The 26808-nt window shown below is 44.1% G+C and overlaps 1 protein-coding gene across 1 annotated transcript in view; it reads right to left on the reverse strand.

Annotated features, from left to right (window-relative positions):
* The window catches only part of LOC126272090 (laminin subunit alpha-1), a 1228077-nt gene that overhangs the window by 757275 nt on the left and 443994 nt on the right, over window positions 1-26808 (reverse strand). The gene's annotated exons all lie outside the window — the stretch shown is intronic.

Here is a 26808-nt window from a genome sequence, read left to right on the forward strand (position 1 = left end):
GGGCATCTTGGACAAATGGCGAACTGACAGCAAGTTTAACGACCTGGAGGAGGATGGACAGAAATTCTTCTAGGACTCGCAATGATTGTTTAAGTGCCTCCGTGCGTGCTGTGATTAATTTACCCTAGTGCCCCCCGGTTCCCAAGAGAACGATACCTACGGAGTTGTAGTATATTCCTAGAACTATAATCTAAGCCCGTTCTTGAAACTTTGTGAGAAGGCTGTCTCGGAATATTTTACGCCTATCTTCAAGAGTGGTTAACTCAGTTTCTTCAGCATCTGTGTTATCCACGGATCAAACAGACCTGTGACCATTCGTGTTGTCCTCCTCTGTATTCGTTCAGTATCCCCTGTTAGTCGTATTTGTTACACGTCCCACACACTCGAGCATTATTCTAAGGTTGGTCGCACGACCTGTAAGCAATTTCCTTTGTAGACTAATTTCATTTCCGCGTATTCTGCCAATAAACAGAAGTCTGTCATCTGCTTTACTTACGGCTGAGCATATACGAGGTGCATTCAAGTTCTGAGGCCTCCGATATTTTTTTCTAATTAACTACTCACCCGAAATCGATGAAACTGGCGTTACTTCTCGACGTAATCGCCCTGCAGACGTACACATTTTTCACAACGCTGACGCCATGATTCCATGGCAGCGGCGAAGGCTAATTTAGGAGTCTGTTTTGACCACTAGAAAATCGCTGAGGCAATAGCAGCACGGCTGGTGAATGTGCTGTCACGGAGAGTGTCTTTCATTGTTGGAAAAAGCCAAAAGTCACTAGGAGCCAGGTCAGGTGAGTAGGGAGCATGAGGAATCACTTCAAAGTTGTTATCACGAAGAAACTGTTGCGTAACGTTAGCTCGATGTGCGGGTGCGTTGTCTTGGTGAAACAGCACACGCGCAGCCCTTCCCGGTCGTTTTTGTTGCAGTGCAGGAAGGAATTTGTTCTTCAAAATATTTTCGTAGGATGCACCTGTTACTGTAGTGCCCTTTGGAACGCAATGGGTAAGGATTATGCCCTCGCTGTCCCAGAACATGGACACCATCATTTTTTCAGCACTGGCGGTTACCCGAAATTTTTTTGGTGGCGGTGAATCTGTGTGCTTCCATTAAGCTGACTGGCGCTTTGTTTCTGGATTGAAAAATGGCATCCACGTCTCACCCATTGTCACAACCGACGAAAAGAAAGTCCCATTCAAGCTGTCGTTGCGCGTCAACATTGCTTGGCAACGTGCCACACGGGCAGCCATGTGGTCGTCCGTCAGCATTCGTGGCACGCACCTGGATGACACTTTTCGCATTTTCAGGTCGTCATGCAGGATTGCGTGCACAGAACCCACAGAAATGCCAATTCTGGAGGCGATCTGTTCAACAGTCATTCGGCGATCCCCCAAAACAATTCTCTCCACTTTCTCGATCATGTCGTCAGACCGGCTTGTGCGAGCCCGAGTTTGTTTCGGTTTGTTGTAACACGATGTTCTGCCTTCATTAAACTGTCGCACCCACGAACGCACTTTCGACACATCCATAACTCCATCACCACATGTCTCCTTCAACTGTCAATGAATTTCAATTGGTTTCACACCACGCAAATTCAGAAAACGAATGATTGCACGCTGTTCAAGTAAGGAAAACGTCGCCATTTTAAGTATTTAAAACAGTTCTCATTCTCGCCGCTGGCGGTAAAATTCCATCTGCCGTACGGTGCTGCCATCTCTGGGACGTATTGACAATGAACGCGGCCTCATTTTAAAACAATGCGCATGTTTCTATCTCTTTCCAGTCCGGAGAAAAATATTGGAGGCCTAAGAACTTGAATGCACCTCGTACATGGAGGACGTCATTCTATTCGAGACACATCAGATTTCAGCTCAGAGTATGTTCAAAGATTTTACAAAAGATCGATGTCACGGGTACTGGGCGATAGTTTTGTGGATCACTTGTACTACACTTCTTGTGAAAGGGTATACTGTATACGGTTTTTGTTCGAGGGATTCAGGATTGATTATACACTACCCAGTCAGATTAATGCCACCGCCTGTCAAAAGCCTGAATAGTCACTTTTGCTGCGCGGACACTGCGAGACGTGCACGATCATAGTCATTGAGGTTCTGGAAAGTACCAACAGTCGATGTGGAACCGTGGCGAACTCAGTGCCATATGCAGCTGCGCTAAATTTCGGAGGATCCATCACACGTACAACCCGATGGAGGGGTGGTCCTACCGTTTCTCGATTGGGTTTTAATGCGGGGTGTTTGGTGGACAGGGGAGTTCGGGAAACTAACCGTGCTGCTCTTAGAAACACGCGCGTATACTGCGTGCAGTGCGACGCGTTGCATTGGCCTGCTGGTAGGTGCCGTTGTGCAAAGGAAAAACGGTCCCCAAGGCTAGATGCAGACTTGTGTTAATCCATTATGCTTCCCAGTATAAGGAGATCACCCAGAGAATTCCGCAACAGCAGTCCCCAGACCATAAAGCTACCTCCTACGGCCTGGAACAATCGGATGATTGTTGCAGGGTGTTTGGTTTCAGAGGCAAATAGAGCAGAGTCTTAGCATGAAGAAGCTGAACGTATGCCAGTTCAACATAGAAGGCTACACGAGGACCAAGGGAGAAATCCTCGAAAGGTTCTTAACTAGAGAACGAGTAAGTGTCGTACTCCTACAAGAGACCCACCTCACAGATGAAACCATCAATCGACTCAAAATACCAGGATTTACAGCTGTGAGCTACACTGGACACGACAAACATGGCATAGCCACCCTAGTGAAGAACGAACTCCTAAGGAATTTGGACACCAAAGTGGTACCAGCAGAGCATGCGATAGGCATAAAACTGGGAGAGATGACACTGTATAATGTCTACAAACCTCCATCACAGAAATGGCCCACAGGTATCCTACCCGAGGCTGACCACCCAGCAGTCTACGCTGGCGATTTTAACTCTCAGCACACCAGATGGGGATACCCGAGATCCACAGCTGAAGGGATTGGACTAAGTGACTTGCAGACAACCGGGACCTACACCTCCTTTTCGACCCCAAGGACACAGCGAACTTCAAATCAAAGGCGTGGAGCACAACGTCAACACCTTACCTGACCTTAGTCACACGTGGAGCAACAGGTATCCCCGTGCAAGCTATAAGAAGGGTCCTCGAGGCGTTCCCCCGCAGCCAACACAATCCAGTAATAGTGGAGATCGGACTATCAATCCCAGTCATAAAAAGTCCCCCAATACCCCAGTGGAACCTGAGGAAAGCTGACTGGAATAAATATCGATCCCATGTCGAGAAAACGATAAATCGGATACCACCAAAACCTGAGAACTACAAAAGATTCGTAACCGTAGTACAAAAAGCGGCCCTAAATGCAGTTCCACGAGGATCGAGAAAGGAATACACCCCCTGCTGGACGAAAGAGTGAAACACTACTGGATGAATATGAGAAGACTGGGGACGAGGAGACTGCAGACCAACTGATCAACGCCATGAATGAGGAACGCAGGAGTAGATGGAAGGAGGCGATGGAAAATCTAGATTTTACCCACTCCAGCAGGAAGAGCTGGGGCTTGCTGAGGAAATTAGACGGTGCCACAGCGCCTAACAGGCCGACTCTTGGAACCAGCGCATCTGAGATTGCAGCTGTCCTCAAACAGACCTCCAAAATCCAGCTAAAAACAGCCGAAAAGAGAGAAATTTCCCAAGAGCTAAGCAGTTTATTGTTTAATAACCCAACCAACATGGGCATTGTAAAAGAGCTAGGCTAAGCGCTGACCTTCACTCTTGCTACGAGTCGCGTACTTGGAACTAGTCACACTTCGGCTTGCTCGAGTAGCCCAAACAACTGCAACGGCTCTTGGCAATGCCAGACAACAGCGGCGAGACAGGATTACCGGTGGACGACGTAATACCACTCGCTTAATAAGGCGACTCGAGAGGCTGCAAGAAAAGGGCGCAAAAACGCCTAATAAAACCGCACCGAACTGGTTTCTCCAATCAGCCATTTTGCACGATTTCCTATTTAGGAAATGCGGTCGACACTTGTTTCCATTTGTCTTGACTTGCAAACACCGATTCCACAGGCAGCTGGATCGTAATAAGTCGGCTACCTCTGAAATGTTTCAGATGTTGCTTTAATGAAAATAAAATACTACGAGAAATAGTTGTCACCGCCAATTCTTTTGACTGCTGTAACAAATGTCATAGCGGACAGACGAATGAGCCGAACGTGTTCCTGCGAGGACAGTGGTTCAACGAAGTTAATAATGCACTGAATAACTGTCAGGTAATTTCTGAGACAGACAAGGGAGTTTTACTCTTTTAGGACGTATAGAAGTTCTTACTGAAAGTCGCAGCTGCTTCAAGACAACCAGTTTTGTGACTATAAATAGTCTGTATTTTCAAGTTTTACTTCCATTAATGTATTTGGTGTCAATTATATGCATTTCCTTCATGATACAGTACATTTCTTTTCGTTACATGATCTGGAGATTGACTTGTATAGAGGAAGGCGCAGCGCTCTGACTTTCGAGACGGGGAGGTGAACCAGGCTCGGAACGAATCCACGTAGCGCACTAACGGGTCAGACTGAGTGCGGTTGTAGGCGACGTTCCGCGCTCGTTGGGTTGGGTTGTTTGGGGGAAGAGGCCAAACAGCGAGGTCATCGGTCTCATCGGATTAGGGAAGAAGGGGGAAGGAAGTCGGCCGTGCCCTTTCAAAGGAGCCATCCCGGAATTTGTCTGGAGCGATTTAGGGAAATCACGGAAAACCTAAATCTGGATGGCCGGACGCGGGATTGAACCGTCGTCCTCCCGAACGCGAGTGTGTGCTGACCACTGCGCCAACACGGGTTCCCGTGCTCGATTAGACAAATGCTGAGCTGGTCCACAATCTCCGCCTGCGTAAGTACAGTACAATAAATGAACAGTTAAAAAGCGATTACGCACACAACGAAGTTTGATGTACAACAAAATGACGTATATGAATTTCCTCCCGCCGTTTTATTGACCATTCTCGCGAAAGGAAGGACATCCGGAAACAAAATTACCAGAAATTTGCCTACCGTGAAAACAGCGGACCCTGTAGAGTGGGATTATGTCTGGAAATGAAGAGACTATGTATCTTTATATTTCTAACACTTTTTATTCCTCTCTTGAAATGTTTCATAGTACACGGAAGAGTGGCATCTTGTTCCACATCTACGTCAACACTTCGCAAGCCACGGCAGAGGGTAGTTCCGGTACCACTAACTGATCCTCTTTTCCCTGTTCCACTCGCGAATGGCACGTGGGAAGAATGATGGTGGATAAGCCTCTGTATTAGTCCAAATTTCTAAAGTTTCCCGTCGTGGTCTTGTCGCGAGATGTATGTGGGAGGAAATAATGTGTTCTCCGGCTCCTCTGGGATAGTTTCTCTTGTAGTGTCTACCAATAGCCGGCCGCGGTGGTCTAGCGGTTCAGGCGCTCGGTCCGGAACCGCGCGACTGCTACGGTCGCAGGTTCGAATCCTGCCTCGGGCATGGATGTGTGTGATGTCCTTAGGTTAGTTAGGTTTAAGTAGTTCTCCCATAGTGCTCAGAGCCATTTGAACCATTTTTTTTTGTCTGCCAATAGAGTTGCTGAGCATTTCTGTTGCGTTCTCGTGCCGACTAAACGATCCCGTAACGATACGCCCCGCTCTTCGTTGGATCTTCTCTATCTCTTATATCAGTTCAACCCGGTTAGGGCCCCAGATTGATAAACAGTACTCAAGCATTGGTCGAACAATCGCCACTTCTCTGGTGGATGGTTTACATTTTCTTAAGATTCTTCCTATGAATCTCAGTCTGGCATCTGCTTTTTCTATTTGTTTTTGTGTGGTCATTCCTCTTAAGGTAGCTATGGATAGTTTCGCCTAAGTTTTTTAGGGCAGACGCTGTCTCCAGCTGTTTGTCATCAATAGTGTAGCTGTACAGTAGCGGATTTCTTTTCCTTTATGCGCAATATGTTACAGTATATTTACGATGTTATTCATCTTTATTTATGTTTTTTATGTCAATCAGGATAGAAGCCCCTCGTGTCTAAATTTACTTCTGCACTTCATGCAGTGACATTCCAAAATTTGATTAAGTAATGCTCTTGAGTGTGGCTGTCATTAGTATGAGATTGGTGCATGATTTACTCGTGCGCTCGCGCTTGCGTGCGTGTGTGTGTGTGTGTGTGTGTGTGTGTGTGTGTGTGTGTTATTGGTAACTGCGGCTACACACAGTACAGAGTGCACTGTGTCAGTTTGTATCCTGTTTTCTATTCAAAGGGAAATCCCAAAAAAAGTAACCTCAATAACCAGTATATTCCAAATTAATGTGCCTAAATGTTGTAGTTGCGCTGGAAAAGTCCCTGAGCTTCAAGCGTTAATAGAAAGCACAGAAGCTGATATCGTTATAGGTACAGAAAGCTGGCTAAAGCCTGAAATAACTTCTGCAGAAATTTTTACGAAGTCTCAGACGGTGTTCAGGAAAGATAGATTAGGCAGAATTGGTGGTGGAGTGTTTGCGTCTGTTAGTAGTGGTTTATCTTGTAGTGAAGTCGAAATAGATACTCCGTGCGAATTGGTATGGGTGGAGGTTATACTTAACAGCCGAATTAAGTTAATAATTGGCTCCTTCTAACGACCCCCAGACTCCGATGATACAGTTGCGAAACAGTTCAGAGAAAGTTTGAGTCTCGTAACAAATAAATACTCCACTCATACGGTTATAGTTGGTGGGGACTTCAACCTACCCTCGGTATGTTGGCAAAAATACTTGTTCAAAACCGGTGGTAGGCAGAAAACGTCTTCCGAGATTGTCCTAAATGCTTTCTTCGAAAATTATTTCGAGCAGTTAGTCCACGAACCTACGCGAATTGTAAATGGTTGCGAAAACACACTTGACCTCTTAGCCACAAACAATCCGGAGCTGATAGAGAGCATCATGACTGATACAGGGATTAGTGATCACAAGGTCGTTGTAGCTAGGCTCAATACCATTTCTTCCAAATCCATCAGAAACAAACGCAAAATAATTTTATTTAAAAAAGCGGATAAAGTGTCACTAGAAGCCTTCCTAAAAGACAATTTCCATTCCTTCCGAACTGACTATGCGAATGTAGACGAGATGTGGCTCAAATTCAAAGATATAGTAGCAACAGCAATTGAGATATTCATACCTCATAAATTGGTAAGAGATGGAACGGATCCCCCGTGGTACACAAAAAAGGTCCGAACGCTGTTGCAGAGGCAACGGAAAAAGCATGCGAAGTTCAGAAGAACGCGAAATCCCGAAGATGGGCTAAAATTTACAGACGCGCGAAATTTGGCACGTACTTCGATGCGAGATGCCTTTAATAGGTTCCACAACGAAACATTGTCTCGAAATTTGGTAGAAAATCCGAAGAAATTCTGGTCGTATGTAAAGTACACAAGCGGCAAGACGCAGTCAATACCTTCGCTGCGCAGTGCCGATGGTACTGTTATCGACGACTGTGCCGCTAAAGCGGAGTTATTGAACGCAGTTTTCCGAAATTCCTTCACCAGGGAAGAAGAATGGAATATTCCAGAATTTGAAACACGAACATCTGCTAGCATTAGTTTCTTAGAAGTAGATACCTTAGGGGTTGCGAAGCAACTCAAATCGCTTGATACGGGCAAGTCTTCAGGTCCAGATTGTATACCGATTAGGTTCCTTTCAGATTACGCTAATACTATAGCTCCCTACTTAGCACTCATATACAACCGCTCGCTCACCGATAGATCTGTACCTACAGATTGGAAAATTGCGCAGGTCGCACCAGTGTTCAAGAAGGGTAGTAGGAGTAATACATTTAACTACAGACCTATATCATTGACGTCGGTTTGCAGTAGGGTTTTGGAGCATATACTGTATTCAAACATTATGAATCACCTCGAAGGGAACGATCTATTGACACGTAATCAGCATGGCTTCAGAAAACATCGCTCTTGTGCAACGCAGCTAGCTCTTTATTCGCACGAAGTAATGGCTGCTCTCGACAGGGGATCTCAAGTTGATTCCATATTTCCAGATTTCCGGAAAGCTTTTGACACCGTTCCTCACAAGCGACTTCTAATCAAGCTGCGGAGCTATGGGGTATCGTCTCAGTTGTGCGACTGGATTCGTGATTTCTTGTCAGGAAGGTCGCAGTTCGTAGTAATAGACGGCAAATCATCGAGTAAAACTGAAGTGATATCAGGTGTTCCCCAGGGAAGCGTCCTGGGACCTCTGCTGTTCCTGATCTATATAAATGACCTGGATGACAATCTGAGCAGTTCTCTTAGATTGTTCGCAGATGATGCTGTAATTTACCGTCTAGTAAGGTCATCCGAAGACCAGTATCAGTTGCAAAGCGATTTAGAAAAGATTGCTCTATGGTGTGTCAGGTGGCAGTTGACGCTAAATAATGAAAAGTGTGAGATGATCCACATGAGTTCCAAAAGAAATCCGTTGGAATTCGATTACTCGATAAATGGTACAATTCTCAAGGCTGTCAATACAACTAAGTACCTGGGTGTTAAAATTACGAACAACTTCAGTTGGAAGGACCACATAGATAATATTGTCGGGAAGGCGAGCCAAAGGTTGCGTTTCATTGGCAGGACACTTAGAAGATGCAACAAGTGCACTAAAGAGACAGCTTACACTACACTCGTTCGTCCTCTGTTAGAATATTGCTGCGCGGTGTGGGATCCTTACCAGGTGGGATTGACGGAGGACATCGAAAGGGTGCAAAAAAGGGCAGCTCGTTTTGTATTATCACGTTATAGGGGAGAGAGTGTGGCAGATATGATACACGAGTTGGGATGGAAGTCATTACAGCATAGACGTTTTTCGTCGCGGCGAGACCTTTTTACGAAATTTCAGTCACCATCTTTCTCTTCCGAATGCGAAAATATTTTGTTGAGCCCAACCTACATAGGTAGGAATGATCATCAAAATAAAATAAGAGAAATCAGAGCTCGAACAGAAAGGTTTAGGTGTTCGTTTTTCCCGCTCGCTGTTCGGGAGTGGAATAGTAGAGAGATAGTATGATTGTGGTTCGATGAACCCTCTGCCAAGCACTTAAATGTGAATTGCACAGTAGTCTTGTAGATGTAGATGAAGACAACCAGTGTCTGGTGCAGTTGTTAGGTTGGTTGCTGCAGCTACAATGGCAGGTTATCAAGATTTAAATGAGCTTGAACGTGGTGTCATAGTCGGCGCACGAGCGATGGGACACGGCATCTCTGAGGTAGCGATGAAGTGTGGACTTTCCCGTACGAGCATTTCACGAGTGTACCGTGAATATCAGGAATCCGCTAAAACATCAAATCTCCGACATCGTTGCTGCCTGAAAAAAATCGGGGCAACGACGACTAAATAAAATCGTTTAACGTGACAGAAGAGCAACCCTTCCACAAAGTTCTGCAAATTTCAATACTGGACTACCAACAAGTGTCAGCATGAGAACCATTCAACGAAACATCATCGATATGGCCTTCCGGAGCCGAAGGCCCACTCGTGTACCCTTGATGACAGAACGACACAAAGCTTTACGCCTCGCCTGGGCCCGTCAACACCGGCATTGTACTGTTGATGACTGGAAACATGTTGCCTGGTCGGACGAGACTCGTTTCAAATTGTAACGAGCGGATGGACGTGTACTGGTATTGGAGACAACCCCATGAATCCATGGAACCTGTGTGTCAGCAGGGTACTGTTCAAGGTGGTGCAGGCTCCGTAATGGTGTGGCGGGGAGGGGGGGGGATGGGGGTGGTGCAATTGGAGTGGTATGGGGTATGGGACCTGTCACACGTCTAGATAAGACTCTGACAGGTGACACGTACTTTTGCATCCTGTCTGATCACTTGCATCCATTCGTGTCCATTGTGCATTCCGGCGGAGTTGGGTGATTCCAGCAGGACAATGCGACACCCCATACGTCCAGAACTCCTACAGAGTGGCTCCAGGAACACTCGTGAGTTTAAACACTTCCGGTGGCCACCAAACTCTCCAGACATGAACATTATTGTGTATATCTGGCAGGCCTTGCAAAGTGCCGTTCAGAAGATACCTCCACCCCATCGTACTCACTGCATGATTTCCCTCCAGCACTAATTCAGCCATTAGTCGAGCCCATGCCCACTTCTGCAATAATAGTAAATAAGGCTCAAGTTGAGAGAGAGAGAGGTGCGAAGACGAGATATATGTTGAAGAGGAAATGGGGGAGATGGACAGAGACGTGGGAGAGAAGGAGATGACAACGTGTATCCAATTCCCATACATATTAGAGATGTGTGCTTTCTTTTCCATTTAACCAGACCGACCCACAATGAAGCGTGGCCGGGTACAGCTAGTGATGAATTAATTCCTTTCCTTAAACAATGTGAAAAACCGCAGCTATAATTCTTTGTGTAAAATTCAATAGTGGTACTCTCGAAAAGGAGATTTGTGTTTATGGATCGACGTATGTGTTGTACAAAGTTAGCAAGTGAAGCAAAACATTACTAGTTATAAAAGTACGAATTCTTCTTTGGCAGTAATTTAAAGTTGCATGTGAAGAGACAAACACAGAGGTGCGCATAATCCAGAAACAAAAAAGTGTCGTGAGTAGTAATTTCCCACTTATGTTGCTAAGAAATTTAAATTCTTCTTAGTAAGGTGAGTTGTTTTTCTCTTCTTTGTCAAATATTAGCTATGTGACGACACTCGACAGTGTCTGAGTGTCATACGTGCGTACTGTGAGTTACAACAATAGCATCGTAAGCTGGGTGGAGCAGCCCTAACAGCAAAAAAAAAGCGCCTAGACCGCACGGCCACACCGGTCGGCTAACAGCAACAATCTGCTTCTTGCCTCCTCAGCTGTTTTACATGACCAGAAACTAAATCAAGATGCGAGCCTGCCTACGGACTCGTTATTTACATACCAACTATTGCCGGGTGTCGCCTGTTTCCGTAAAGAAACGTTATGCGAAAATTATGCCACCACGCCCAGAAAACTTTTGTTATGGTAATGGGGCAATGCACTTGTTGGACAGGGCATACTTTAGCTGATGGTTTCCACCGATAAGCAGTTCCGTTTGAGCGGAGCTCACGAGCAGTCTTTTCTCATGTCCATACACGGCCCGTAGCGGTGTAATAGGCGCAGATGCCGGCTCTGTACGCAGCATTGTTCGGGACGTAAATAACACCTATAAATTGTCGCACGGAGACACGTGGCCTTAGTAGAAGAAGCGAGCTCTGAGCGCTGTCCGGTCACAATAGCCAATAAACGTGGCCGACTGTATGAAGAAACATCCTCGCTCAGAGCCATTTGTTCTCGGCGGCTGGTCTGCGAGCATGGAAACAAATTGCTGAATAGTTCCAGGCACCGATAAATATCGTCTGTACTAGCGCCTTACATGCACAGCCCAGATGGTGGAACAAGTTAGTGACAAAACAGTACTACGCAAGTTAACGAACTTCTATTTGTACCGCATTGCAAAGGCGCGAGCGTCCTATAATCACACTGACTATCAGCTAGTGCTACATTTATTTGAAATGGAAGTGGGAATTGTCGTTTAATATCGACAGTTCAAGGATTCGTCATGCCACGATAGTATACCTTTTCTGTCGCAATTTCTGCTATACATTCACGGCATCAATAGCTAAGATAAGATTGCGGCCACGCTTGACGTTCACATAAGCTTCTTCACACTCATATGATACCTTTTCGGAGGGGGGGGGGGGGGGGGGGACAGTAGCTGTTTTGGACATAATTAGTTTCAACTTCATTGTCATACAGAGTACAATAACACAAATGCGATAGAGAGATTTAATAGACTCCATATCGTTAACCTGCGTGTAATTCAATACAGTAGTGGCACGATGGTAAGAATTTCACGAACATTAAATTCATTCATCTGGTAGATACCAACTTTATCTGTTTTCACGCATAAGTCACGTACATAGTATGTTACGAATTTCGATGTGTACTTAAAAATGTTATGTATTTATATATTTTTGATGATTTCAGATTAGAATTGTCGGCCGCTGGGACCGAGCGGTTCTAGGCGCTTCAGTCTGGAACCGCGCAACAAATGTGTAGTGAGATTCTGGCTCGCATCGCGTAGCTTAGTGACCTTTTCTGCAGCATTTCGGTATATTTAACGTGCATTTATCCGTATTCAGACTCAGCATTCGTTATTCGGCGAGGTGGTCAGTTTTCGAGACACGGTACAGAGTCGGGTTTCTAGCAAAAAGTTTACAGCATTTTCTAATGCATATAGAATTCTTGGTGTTCAGCTCGTTGCTTTGTGGTGATCATAATCCCGTGCTGCTGCTAAATTCACGTGTAAAAATTCTAGTATTTTTTCTCCTATATTGTGTGCATTTGGCAACTTTCATCGTACTACAACACCGAACTTAACAGACCTTCTGAATTAAGTGGGTCTAGTGAGCCATTTTTGTAACAGCGTATACGTTTCTCAAAAGCAACAGTGAGCAGTACGATTCTGGCATTTCTTTGTATGCTTGTACGGTTTCACTTATTGCAAGTGAGTGTTGTCATAAAATGCTTTCCAAGGTTCGTTTATACTCACTGTCCTTCGTTGCACAAAGTAAGTTTTATCTGACCTTCAATTTGTTCATTTACTTTTAAAATTCCAGTCGTGTAGCGTTACTAGTTATTTATTGCGTCCAAACTTTATCTAGGAGATGGAATTTATTTAGGTCCAGGTTCAGGATGCATATTTACATGTAATCCGTGGACATTCGGAACGGAGGGAGTGTTTACGTATGTTGTCGATGTAGAATCCGAAGCATCTGCAAATGGTAAAAAAACGATCAAAATATTATTATGGAGAATTGAAAACACAATTACTTTTAATTAATATGCGGTTAAGTTATTTGTGAATGCAGGAGGAACGTCATAGGCCTATTTCATGGGTCATACGACGGTCCTCTGGGATTAAATCTCAGAACGTTGTTTCACACTCTGGAGATCAGCAATTGTACGCCATCATAACACCTACTATTTTGATCAAATACTATCACGAAACCCGAAACCTACACCTATTTGTTTTGCTTTGTGACGGTCGGTTTTGTGGTAACAACTGGAAGGGACGTACCTCGAACCCAGCTGCTGGAAGAAACTGCGATCACCAGCGTTTGATGTACACTAGTTGACAATCGGACAGAGCACCAAGGTTCTGGGTTAACTTCTCAGTCCCCATGTCTAATGGACCAGGCCATGTGACACTATATAAGACAATCTTCCATCTGTTAAGCAGACATTAAGCTCGATGTTCTCCTCGGGACTGATAAGGTACGTCACTTAGAAGTTGCCGAAGTCATGTCAGCTACAGAGGTGTAGAGCAGGTAATCGGCCGCAGAAAATATAGACGGATTAATGAAGTCGATACAGAAACAGTAATAATTCCACTGAGAGTAATAAAGTTATGCCTTAATCAGATACTTCTAAACACTATTTTTAGGTATTTTTTCACTATTTTTTTTCAAACATGGTGGCCGATGGACACCAAGTCAAGTCTAGTTAAACCAACCACACTTCATTTTTTTAGCACAGAACCGAACTAGGTTAGCGCACAGAAAAGCTTCGGTTTGAAAAGCAACAGCACCGTGATTGGATGCCAGACAGCTGTCCCAGTACGGATACGTTGCTGGCATGTCGTGAACACTGTGAAGTAATGTGGCGTATGAGCTTTAATAGGCTTCTCGTCACGTATTAAAAGAAGAGATCAAAGGCAGCGGCGGCAGGCAATGCTAGAGGATTATACGAGTTCCAGTTGCGCGTCGGACACATCGTCGGATGTTATGATACTCCCCTCGCCCGCCTGCAGCGAGGCCTCGCATTTTAGTGCGGGCAATTAGCGACGGCTGTGCTGTCGTAAATTTCAATCACGGCGCAATTCTGGTCCGCTCGCCAGATGCCTTCCCCGTGGGACGGCTGTGGCGCTGAAATCCGGACAGGACGGCGGCCGTGGGCGGGGTCCGGCGGCGCAAGCTTCTCCCACGCGGCCGGCAGCTGCCCGCCTGCATGTGTTAATGACTTCCGACGTCCCTAACTCACTTGCCGACAGCGTTTCTCTGACGACGATCGAATTTCCAGGTACACTATACACTTAAGTTTTCACACTGCTTGTCATTCAATTTCCAACACCTGGAAAAATAGCAAATAACTTTGCTGGTATATTAGGACGAGTGCATGATCAGATTTTGTGGGTGAATACTGCGAAATTTGGTACACATCTCTGCCGTCTCTGGCAGCAACAGTTATTCTAACTTGCTTGGGGATAGAGTGGAACTGGCTTGGATGACAGATTTGGGGGGACGGGAGGAGTGAGGGGTGGGGGGGGGGGGGGGAGGGGGCGGACATCGTTCCATGCTGCTTCACCTCTACGCACGGAGTTCATCAATGCGAGCGGTGACGTATTAGTCTCTCGACGAGCCATGACCAAATGTTTTCAGTGGGTGAGAAATACCGACACTTACTGGTAGACTTTTCTGGTCTGGTATTGGCGTCCTTCACTTGTCTTGCGCTAATATTTTCATCTCTACATACCTATCATATTCAGCAATTTCAAAAAAAACATTTTTAGATACGTTTTGTTTGCCCGTTTGCCTTAGAAATTATACCGCAGTAAATATTTTACTATTACGCCCCTCATCATATAAAAACAATTCAATGTACTTCTTTTGCCGTCTTTTGTTCCAGCATACACTGTCCTATCAAGTTTTAAAATTCATCAATAGTGATACATCTCAGACACATGATTTATCATGTTCTGTATGTCTTTGTATAAAACTTTCTGGGTGCTCAAAGCAGTGTCATGTCTGTGGTATAATTCAAAAAGGATGGCAGGATGCCTCTGCGGTACACTAAGCTGACACAAGTCATGTGCACACGTGCAGATAGATGTAGTAAAGGCAGTGTTCTGGAGCAGCTGTCATTTGCGCTCAGGCGGATGATGTGAAAAGGTTTCCGACTAGGTTATTGCTGCACGACGGGAATTAACAGACTTTGGGCGCGAAATGGTAGTTGGAGCTAGACACGTGGAACGCATTTCGGAAATCGTCAAGGCATTCAATATTCGGAGATCCACAGTGTCAAGAGTGTACCGCGAATACCAAATTTGATGCATTACCTTTCAGTGCGCACAATGCAGTGGCCGACGGCCTTCACTTACCGACCGAATACAGCGTCTGCGTAGAGTTGTCAGTGCTAATAGGCAAGCAATACTGCGTGAAATAAGTGCAGAAATCAGTGTGGGACGTACGACGAACGTATCCGTTAGGTCAGTGCGGCGGAATTTGGCGTTTATGGGCTGTGAGAGCAGACGAGCGACGCGAGCGCCTTTGCAAACGGCCCGACAACCGCCGCAAAAAGGGGTCCGACAAGGTATTACGAGGTATCGCATGACTTTTGTCACCTCAGTGGATAACGTCTCAATGTCCCGTCGTAGCTGATAGAGCACAGGGAAAAACGTGAAAGGAAATCGACTGTACCTTTTCAAAGGAACCAACGAGAAATGCGCTTTAAGCGATTTACAGGAATACCGGTACCCTAGATCTGGGTGGCCGTACTAGAATTTGAACCGTCGTCCCTCATAACACGAGTCCAATGTCTTTATCATTGTACCGCCTCTCTTCGTGGTAAAACTCTAGCTTTCCAAGTAGTTCATCAACTTTCTCTCAGAAATCATTTCCACTAGCGTTTTATCTTAGTCAAGACGCGGTCTGAAAACTGAGAAAAATTCAATGACGCGCCATCGGAATCTGCCAAGGCTAAGTAGTCTCTTCAAACCATCCCATAATTCTTCTGTCCTAACAATGGCGAGAAAATATGTAGACCTAATAAAACTTCCAAATCAGACAAATTGGAACGATTTGATGTTTATAACTAGAGGTCCTCACGGATACGGATACACCCGCAGTAACAATTACTTTGCCTGCACCGATGCCGATATACACAGCCGTATCGCGTGAATATCTGCAGTGTTAATTACTTGGGGCTAAATGTTAAAGGGCAGTGACAGTGCTACGATTTTTACGTATCAGCATTGTTGTTGTTGTTGTTGTTGTTGTTGTTGTGGTCTTCGGTCCACACGCTGGTCTGATGTAGCTCTCCATGCTACTCTATCCTGTGCAAGCCTCTTAATCTCCGAGTAACTACTGCAACCTACATCCTTCTGAATCTGCTTACTGTATTCATCTTTTGGTCTGCCTCTACGATTTTTACCCTGCACGCTCCCCTCCAGTACTAAATTGGTGATCCCGTGATGCCTCAGAATGTGTCCTACCAACCGATCCCTTCTTTTAGTCAGATTGTCCCACAAATTGCCGGCCGCGGTGGTCTCGCGGTTCTAGGCGGTTCAGTTGGGAACCGCGCGACTGCTGCGGTCGCAGGTTCGAATCCTGCCTCGGGCATGGATGTGTGTGATGTACTTAGGTTGTTGTTGTTGTTGTTGTGGTCTTCGGTCCACACGCTGGTCTGATGTAGCTCTCCATGCTACTCTATCCTGTGCAAGCCTCTTAATCTCCGAGTAACTACTGCAACCTACATCCTTCTGAATCTGCTTACTGTATTCATCTTTTGGTCTGCCTCTACGATTTTTACCCTGCACGCTCCCCTCCAGTACTAAATTGGTGATCCCGTGATGCCTCAGAATGTGTCCTACCAACCGATCCCTTCTTTTAGTCAGATTGTCCCACAAATTGCCGGCCGCGGTGGTCTCGCGGTTCTAGGCGGTTCAGTTGGGAACCGCGCGACTGCTGCGGTCGCAGGTTCGAATCCTGCCTCGGGCATGGATGTGTGTGATGTACTTAGGTTAGTTAGGTTTAAGTAGTTCTAAGTTCTAGGGGACTGATGACCTCAGATGTTAAGTCCCATAGTGCTCAGAGCCATTTGAACCATTTTTTTTGTCCCACAAATTCCTCTCCTCCACAAGTCTATTAAACACCTCATCATTAGTTACGTGATCTACCCACCTAATCTTCCTTCTGTAGCACCACATTTTGAAAGCTTCTATTCTCTTCTTGTCTAAACTATTTATCGTTCATGTTTCACTTGTTGTTGTTGTTGTCTTCAGTCCTGAGATTGGTTTGATGCAGCTCTCCATGCTACTCTATCCTGTGCAAGCTTCTTCATCTCCCAGTATCTACTGCAACCTACATCCTTCTGAATCTGCTTAGTGTATTCATCTCTTGGTCTCCCTCTACGATTTTTACCCTCCACGCTGCCCTCCAATGCTAAATTTGTGATTCCTTGATGCCTCAAAACATGTCCTACCAACCGATCCCTTCTTCTAGTCAAGTTGTGCCACAAACTTCTCTTCTCCCCAATCCTATTCAGTACCTCCTCATTAGTTACGTGATCTATCCACCTTATCTTCAGCATTCTTCTGTAGCACCACATTTCGAAAGCTTCTATTCTCTTCTTGTCCAAACTAGTTATCGTCCATGTTTCACTTCCATACATGGCTACACTCCATACAAATACTTTCAGAAACGACTTCCTGACATTTAAATCTATACTCGATGTTAACAAATTTCTGTTCTTCAGAAACGCTTTCCTTGCCATTGCCAGTCTACCTTTTATATCCTCTCTACTTCGACCATCATCAGTTATTTTGCTCCCCAAATAGCAAAACTCCTTTACTACTTTAAGTGTCTCATTTCCTAATCTAATTCCCTCAGCATCACCCGATTTAATTTTACTACATTCCATTATCCTCGTTTTGCTTTTGTTGATGTTCATCTTATATCCTCTTTTCAAGACACTGTCCATTCCGTTCAACTGCTCTTCTAAGTCCTTTGCCGTCTCTGACAGAATTACAATGTCATCGGCGAATCTCAAAGTTTTTACTTCTTCTCCATGAATTTTAATACCTACTCCAAATTTTTCTTTTGTTTCCTTTACTGCTTGCTCAATATACAGATTGAATAACATCGGGGAGAGGCTACAACCCTGTCTCACTCCTTTCCCAACCACTACTTCCCTTTCATGCCCCTCGACTCTTATGACTGCCATTTGGTTTCTGTACAAATTGTAAATAGCCTTTCGCTCCCTGTATTTTATCCCTGCTACTTTCAGAATTTGAAAGAGAGTATTCCAGTCAACATTGTCAAACGCTTTCTCTAAGTCTACAAATGCTAGAAACGTAGGTTTCCCTTTTCTTAATCTTTCTTCTAAGATAAGTCGTAAGGTCAGTATTGCCTCACGTGTTCCAACATTTCTACGGAATCCAAACTGATCCTCCCCTAGGTCCGCATCTACCAGTTTTTCCATTCGTCTGTAAAGAATTCGCGTTAGTATTTTGTAGCTGTGACTTATTAAACTGATAGTTTGGTAATTTTCACATCTGTCAACACCTGCTTTCTTTGGGATTGGAATTATTATATTCTTCTTGAAGTCTGAGGGTATTTCGCCTGTCTCATACATCTTGCTCACCAGCTGGTAGAGTTTTGTTATGACTGGCTCTCCCAAGGCCGTCAGTGGTTCTAATGGAATGTTGTCTACTCCGGGGGCCTTGTTTCGACTCAGGTCTTTCAGTGCTCTGTCAAACTCTTCACGCAGTATCGTATCTCCCATTTCGTCTTCATCTACATCCTCTTCCATTTCCATAATATTGTCCTCATGTACACCGCCCTTGTATAAACCTTCTAGATACTCCTTCCACGTTTCTGCCTTCCCTTCTTTGCTTAGAACTGGGTTGCCATCTGAGCTCTTGATATTCATACACATGGTTATCTTCTCTCCAAAGGTCTCTTTAATTTTCCTGTAGGCAGTATCTATCTTACCCCTAGTGAGATAAGCCTCTACATCCTTACATTTGTCCTCTAGCCATCCCTGCTTAGCCATTTTGCACTTCCTGTCGATCTCATTTTTGAGACGTTTGTATTCCTTTTTGCCTGCTTCATTTACTGCATTTTTATATTTTCTCCTTTCATCAATTAAATTCAATATTTCTTCTGTTACCCAAGGATTTCTAGCAGCCCTCGTCTTTTCACTTACTTTATCCTCTGCTGCCTTCACTACTTTATCCCTCAGAGCTACCCATTCTTCTTCTACTGTGTTTCTTTCCCCCATTCCTGTCAATTGTTCCCTTATACTCTCCTTGAAACTCTGTACAACCTCTGATACTTTCAGCTTATCCAGATCCCATGTTCTTAAATTCCCACCTTTTTGCAGTTTCTTCAGTTTTAACCTACAGATCATAACCAATAGATTGTGGTCAGAGTCCATATCTGTCCCTGGAAATGTCCTACAATTTAAAACCTGATTCCTAAATATCTGTCTAACCATTATATAATCTATCTGATACCTTTTAGTATCTCCAGGTTTCTTCCATGTATACAACCTTCTTTTATGATTCTTGAACCAAGTGTTAGCTATTATTAAGTTGTGCTCTGTGCAAAATTCTACCAGACGGCTTCCTCTTTCATTTCTTAGCCCTAATCCATAAGCACCTACTATGTTTCCTTCTCTCCCTTTTCCTACTGACGAATTCCAGTCACCCATGACTATTAAATTATCATCACCCTTCACTATCTGAATAATTTCTTTTATTTCATCATACATTTCTTCAATTTCTTCATCATCTGCAGAGCTAGTTGGCATATAAACTTGTACTACTGTAGTAGGCATGGGCTTTGTGTCTATCTTGGCCACAATAATGCGTTCACTATGCTGCTTCTAGTAGCTTACCCGCATTCCTATTTTTTTATTCTTTATTAAACCTACTCCTGCATTACCCCTATTTGATTTTGTATTTATAACCCTTTATTCGCCTGACCAAAAGTCTTGTCCCTCCTGCCACCGAAATTTACTAATTCCCACTGTATCTAACTTTAACCTATCCATTTCCCTTTTTAAATTTTCTAACCTACCTGCCCGATTAAGGGATCTGACATTCCACGCTCCGATCCGTAGAACGCCAGTTTTCTTTCTCCTGATAACGACTTCCTCTTGAGTAGTCCCCGCCCGGAGATCCGAATGGGGGACTATTTTACCTCCGGAATATTTTACCCAAGAGGACGCCATCATCATTTAATCATACAGTAAAGCTGCATGTCCTCGGGAAAAATTACGGCTGTAGTTTCCCCTTGCTTTCAGCCGTTCGCAGTACCAGCACAGCAAGGCCGTTTTGGTTAATGTTGCAAGGCCAGATCAGCCAATCATCCAGACTGTTGCCCGTGCAACTACTGGAAAGGCTGCTGCCCCTCTTCAGGAACCACATGTTTGTCTGGCCTCTCAAAAGACACCCCTCCGTTATGGTTGCACCTACGGTACGGCCATCTGTATCGCTGAGGCACGCAAGCCTTCCCACCAACGACAAGGTCCATGTTTCACTTACATGCGCATAAACAAAGCTTGGTATAAAATCAGCGAATCTCCGTTTCTCTCGACACATTTACAAGTACAGCGTTTCATACTTTGAGAGGCATACCACTTTAAAATGGTTTAAGATTATTCTGTATTCCGACATAATTGTCGTAAAGAAGTGTGACTTTAATATAAGTTAAATATTTATAAGACACTACAGTAGTGAAACCATAGACATATTACATAACATTTTTCTTTAAAAAGAAAAAAAGGTTACATTACCGGTTTCAACGAACTAACTACGTCATTTTCATATGTAGACCATCAGTCAGAGGATATATAATGGGATCGTAACCATTCATCCGACAACAATTACGAAAAATAATGAGACAAGGCAACCGAGGCAAAGGTGACTCGTCCAAGTCACTACAAGTCAGGCCTATGGTTGCCCAACTATTCTTCCCATGTCCTAATCTAGAATAGATAAAAACTACACCAAGAAAAAAATTGTCAAAGATTCTTGCAATGTGTTCTGCTGTGACCCAACAATCATATGGCTGATATAAATTCACAAGTCTGAATATTAGACATGTATATGTACATTTAATCATTATCACAACGAAAACTCTCATTAGATAAACACATATAATAACCTAACCATAAATGTATCAAAAACAGCAAGCTTCCATATGGAACGCAGCACATAATTTTACTACATTCTATGTTCCGAAAGAAGAATCTCAAAAACACGCTGTACTCTCATGTTGGAGTGACACACTGCTATCTTGCTAACATAACATTGCTCCATTTGCCTGGTAACCCATTCTGTCAGAAGAGGGCTTGAACATAATATAGAGGCACAAGAAACAAGATATGACCTACACAATGTACAATAACAGGTCGGTACATAGAATTTTACTTTCGAATTCACTGAACGCTTCACGCATAGCCCTCCTTACGCTAACTTTGACATCGTTTAGGTTCTGTTTGTCTGAGAGGTTTGGCTGCGTTTAAACTTGGAGTGAAGCTCTCTTTGCTTTCGGAGTAGTTTTAAAAAATGCTTCAAATGGCTCTGAGCACTATGGGACTTAACTTCTTTGGTCATCAGTCCCATAGAACTTAGAACTACTTAAACCTAACTAACCCAAGGACATCACACACATCCATGCCCGAGGCAGGATTCGAACCTGCGACCGTAGCAGTCGCGCGGTTCCGGACTGCGCGCCTAGAACCGCTGGACCACCGCGGCCGGCGCAGTAGTTTTAAAACATTGTTGTTGAACCACGGTGGGTTTTTCCCGTACCTCACAGTTTTACTCGGGACGTACCTGTCTAAAAAGCATTTTACAATTGCCTTAAACTTTTTCCATAAACAGTCAACATTGTCAGTGTTGGAACAGAAAATTTCGTTTTGATCTGTTAGGTAGTCTGAAATCTGCCTTCTATTATTCTTGCTAAACAGGTAAACCTTCCTCCCTTTTTTATTCCTATTAACTTCCATATTCAGGGATGCTGCAACGGCTGTGTGATCACTGATTCCCTGTTCTGCACTTACAGAGTCGAAAAGTTCGGGTCTGTTTGTTATAAGTAGGTCCAAGATGTTATCTCCACGAGTCGGTTCTCTGTTTAATTGCTCGAGGTAATTTTCCGATAGTGCACTCAGTATAATGTCACTCGATGCTCTGTCCCTACCACGTGTCCTAAACATCTGAGTGTCCCAGTCTATATCTGGTAAATTGAAATCTCCACCTCAGACTATAATATGCTGGGAAAATTTATGTGAAATTTATTCCAAATTTTCTCTCAGTTGCTCTGTCACTAATGCTGCTGAGTCGGGAGGTCGGTAAAAGGAGCCAATTATCAACCTAGCTCGGTTGTTGAGTGTAACCTCCACCCATAATATTTCACAGGAACTATCCACTTCTACTTCACTAGAGGATAAACTACTACTAACAGCGACAAACGCGCCACCACCGTTTGCATGCAATCTATCCTTTCTAAACACCGTCTGTGCCTTTGTAAAAATTTCGGCAGAATTTATCTCTGGCTTCAGCCAGCTTTCTGTACCTATAACGATTTCAGCTTCGGTGCTTTCTATCAGCGCTTGAAGTTCCGGTATTTTACCAATGCAGCTTCGACAGTTTAAAATTACAATACCGATTGCTGCTTGGTCCCCGCATGCCCTGACTTTGCCCAGCACCCTTTGAGACTGTTGCCCTTTCTGTACTTGACAGAGGCCATTTAACCTAAAAAAACCGCCCAGTCCACGCCACACAGCCCCTGCTACTCGTGTAGCCGCTTGCTGCGTGTAGTGGACTCCTGACCTATCCAGCGGAACCAGAAACCCCACCACCCTATGGCGGAAGTCGAGGAATCTGCAGCCCACATGGTCGCAGAACCGTCTCAGCCTCTGATTCAGACTCTCCACTCGGCTCTGTACCAAAGGTCCGCAGTCAGTCCTGTCGACGATGCTGCAGATGGTGAGCTCTGCTTTCATCCCGCTAGCGAGACTGGCAGTCTTCACCAAATCAGATAGCCGCCGGAAGCCAGAGAGGATTAATATGTATCCATCAAAAATTAATATTAGAAAACTGAAAGACTACACTAATATGTATGTAATTGTACATATACAATACAATTGTAAAATAGCTGTTTTTATATGCTAGCCACCAATGCACGGGAGGGCAGAAACAGTGGACAAATAAACATTTAACTTTTTGGTGAGTTAGCGTACGTTTTCTAAACGAACTATACGACTTACACTTCACAGTATGCAAAATGTCACAATTTGTGTCACGACTTCATCTGAGTGTCAGCTGTTGCTGATGTGTAGCACGTACACTTCTCTCAATTCGTTTCAGTAATTACTGCAAGTCCGCCTCCTTAGTTGAGTGATCAGCACGGTGTGGTTGTGGTGTTGTTCTCGTCATTATTTGATCATCATCGACACCCAAGTCGCCCAATGTGGTGTCAACTGAAAAGATACGATTTATTGTACCATTAACTAATTTTAGAGCCATTGCAGGCTTGTTTTCCGAGCAGGCGTTACAGGAACGTTATTTTCAGGAATATGTGCACCTAGACGCGGGGAGCTTGTTGCTGGTGGATGGATCAGAAATGTAGCTAACGAAATGTTTACGCAACGAGATGATCGTTATATTGCCTTGCCTCCTAGTGTCCATGATAAATTCATTCCGATAAATGTAATTTTGCCTGATTAGACACCCACACACAGTATTTAGGTGCAGTACGTTTAGCAGTAAATGAACATTAAGGATATCAAGATGCTAGATATCATCCTAGGTAACATCGTGGTCTTTGGCATGAGGTGCGTTAAACTGCAGTACAATATTTTACGATCATAGATAATTGAAGTAAGTGAACATTGTAAGCTGCACGTGTTTCCACACATTGGTAACAGACATGTAACGTGAATAACGATATTTATATTTCCATGATTCCAAAAACAAAATCTCAATTCATGTACATACCTACATGTTTGTGTCGTCGTCCATCTCTGTCACATATGCTAAAAACTAATCCACTTTTTAATTATCTAGTAGGCCTAAATATATCTCGTTACTTGTTTATCTCTAACTTTTGATCCATATTACTTGCATATAGTCAACGTATGGAAACATAAGCAGCTTGTCTCGTTCACTTGCTTGTAAATATTTTACTTAGTAATGTAATGCATTTCATCGCAAAGATCACGATGTGGTAAAGTGTAGCATCTAGTATCACAGATTCTTAATATTTACGTTGAGTGTTAGTTTACTGCCAAACCAAGTGCAACTACATACTGTATGTGTGTGTTTGTGTGTGAGCTGAACGTGGTCCAGAAGATAATGTTACTGTGTCATCACCAGATAATGAACGTACAGTAACTTGAAAATTACTTAATGGAACCATAAATCGTATCAAATTCAAAAAAGACTGGATGCGTATTACGATTACATAAACCGCCAATCACATGAACAGTTTTTAAACCGTTTTAACAATATGTAGTTTTGAAAATGCCAAACGCTGCAGTGTGCAGACGTGCGGAAGTGCCGCACATGTGCGCACGTGTGCGACAGGGAGCGACAGCGACATCTGTTATTAGACATGTCATGTGTGAAGGGCTACGCTCAGCTGAAGTCGATAAAACATAACATTCATCTAACTGTCGGTTATTATGCAGATTTCAGACGGAACTGATGAAAGATATAGCAATAATGGTATTGAAATAACAGGTGATCATCGAGAGGTCTGCGGTTATCATTCAGTTCAAAGGTCAGTGAGAGAGAAATTATGTGGGTGTAACCGAGGGCACAGAGTTATAGGAAACCTTGCACTAGTTTAATGTTATTTGAAATCATGAATGAGATTCGTTGGAAGTCGCTAAGTGCTCTCTTTCTTAAATACTAGCTCAAAAACATTTCGCGTATTTACCTGCCGTCAGTCAAGCTTCCTTAATAAAAACCCACGGCTGTTAACTGTATTACATGTCTTACTGGGTTAAACTGTTAACATAAAAGTAGATGTCTCAATGAGTAGACTATGAGAGTATTTTTTTTAAATGTTTAGTACGCGAAATACCTTCCCATGGTTGGAAAGAGCACCAGAATGTGCCGGTACAGAGTATCTCAGCAAGAGGATAAAGCGACATCTGTGCGTAGAAACATGCACTACATGAGCGCTGACGGCTGCGGCGTGCACGCTGTGACCCGGACGTTGCACGTGTACAGGAGCACCGCACGCGTGCAGAATTTCTGGCCGGCCGGTTAACATAAAGAACAGCAGTATGACCTGAGACGGCGAACAGAGACGGCGGGCTGGTGGCCAGCCGGTGCAGCGTCCTGCCGGTGGCCGCACGCACCACCACGCTGCAGACACAGGCGCGCAATGGCGGCCGCGCCTTCTTCCACAGCCCGTTTAATGTCGCCGAAACTTTCTCCGCGGGCTCCTCCCTTCCCTTTATTACGTCCACTGCCGACGCTTAATGGCGCTCTCCCTAATAAGTCTATCTCAGAGAACGTTAACTCAGATTACGAAGCGCTTATTATGACTTTTTGTTTTACGCATTAACGTATACTAGCCGAAAACACTAGTTATTAGAGCTCCTCCAGGCTGCTAACGAGCCAGTCAGTTACGTAAATGTGCGTGGCATTAAAAATAAAAAAGTAAATAAACAAACCTTTGTTTCCGACCGAGACGAGTTATTCTTCTGGTACTTAATAGATCGTTATTTGCGTGTCAAATCACAATCATTTTAGAGACGATTCGGCAATCTCTCAGACAACAGGGAGAACGGAGGGCAGCAGGTAATGGTTCACGGTCTTTGCGTGCATAATGAACTGCGGCGTGCATATCATGCTAGGGGATTTCCCAGACCATAACAGATTAGCTAAGGAAAGCAAAACGGTAGTGACGTTATGTTTGATACACTCTACGTCGTCGTTAGGTCGAACGTGAATATTGCGATCAGTTTTTATTTACGTTTGTTGGACGCACTGAAGTTCAGGTTATTTCAAAAAACTAGTCCGAATTCACAAAGCTACATCTCCAACATCACCGAATATTAAAATAAGTGGGTTGAATTTTAACGTACGTGTCGAAGCTAAAAGTTTATGTTGTCGGCCGCTGTAAATCGCCAATTCATGTTGGTGCCGGCAGGACACAACCTGTGACAGCTATCGCGCTCGCTCGTTCCTTCACTATTCTACGTGCATCGAGTAGAGATGGTGAATTGCCGTACGACTCGGTTACAACTGTGCGCCACGATATTTGTGCAGAGTATGATTCTGCACTTTCTCAGTGCCTCATCGATGGGTCGGCCGTAAGAGCGTACGATTCTCGCACTTCACGGCTGGCAGCGTCGCCTGACGTCACGGTGTACGTTTTTTTGTGGGCATTTGTGTAAGACTGCGTCTATGTGCCTCCCCTTTAAAGCAACTCTGGATGAAATGCGCCGCCGCATGGCAACAGCAGCGAATGAAGTAGCTGTAGACGTGATCACAAACGTATAGGACTATTCTGACTATCGTCTGGATGTTTGTCATGCGTTCTTTGGAGGTTACAGTGTATGTTCGTGAAAGGTAAATGAAAACGTTAACACTAAAAGTAACTGTAAAATGTATCACACGGTGGTGTATGGAGGCAGGTACAAGATGTACCCTTGAAAACAAAAACTTTGTAATACTAAGCGTAAGTTAAAATTTTTCTCAAAATATGTTCATTCGCTGAGGCAGGTACTGTTTTGTGGGACAGGATTAAACTTTTTCAGATGGCCCCTTCATCAGGGTAAAGCGTGAACTGCCAAACAGTGATTTGTGACGACTGGTATGTCAACATATAAATTTTATCTGTGCGAAACCCCACATCATGTGTAGCATAATGTACATATAACTGAACAAATATTTACTCACAGCAAGTGGGGAAAATGTGTCGGTACTCCCCTGTACACACCATATATTTCTACATATGGCTGGCTTG

This window comes from Schistocerca gregaria, chromosome 5 (assembly GCF_023897955.1).
Source record: "Schistocerca gregaria isolate iqSchGreg1 chromosome 5, iqSchGreg1.2, whole genome shotgun sequence".
In the NCBI taxonomy this organism is placed as follows: domain Eukaryota; kingdom Metazoa; phylum Arthropoda; class Insecta; order Orthoptera; family Acrididae; genus Schistocerca; species Schistocerca gregaria.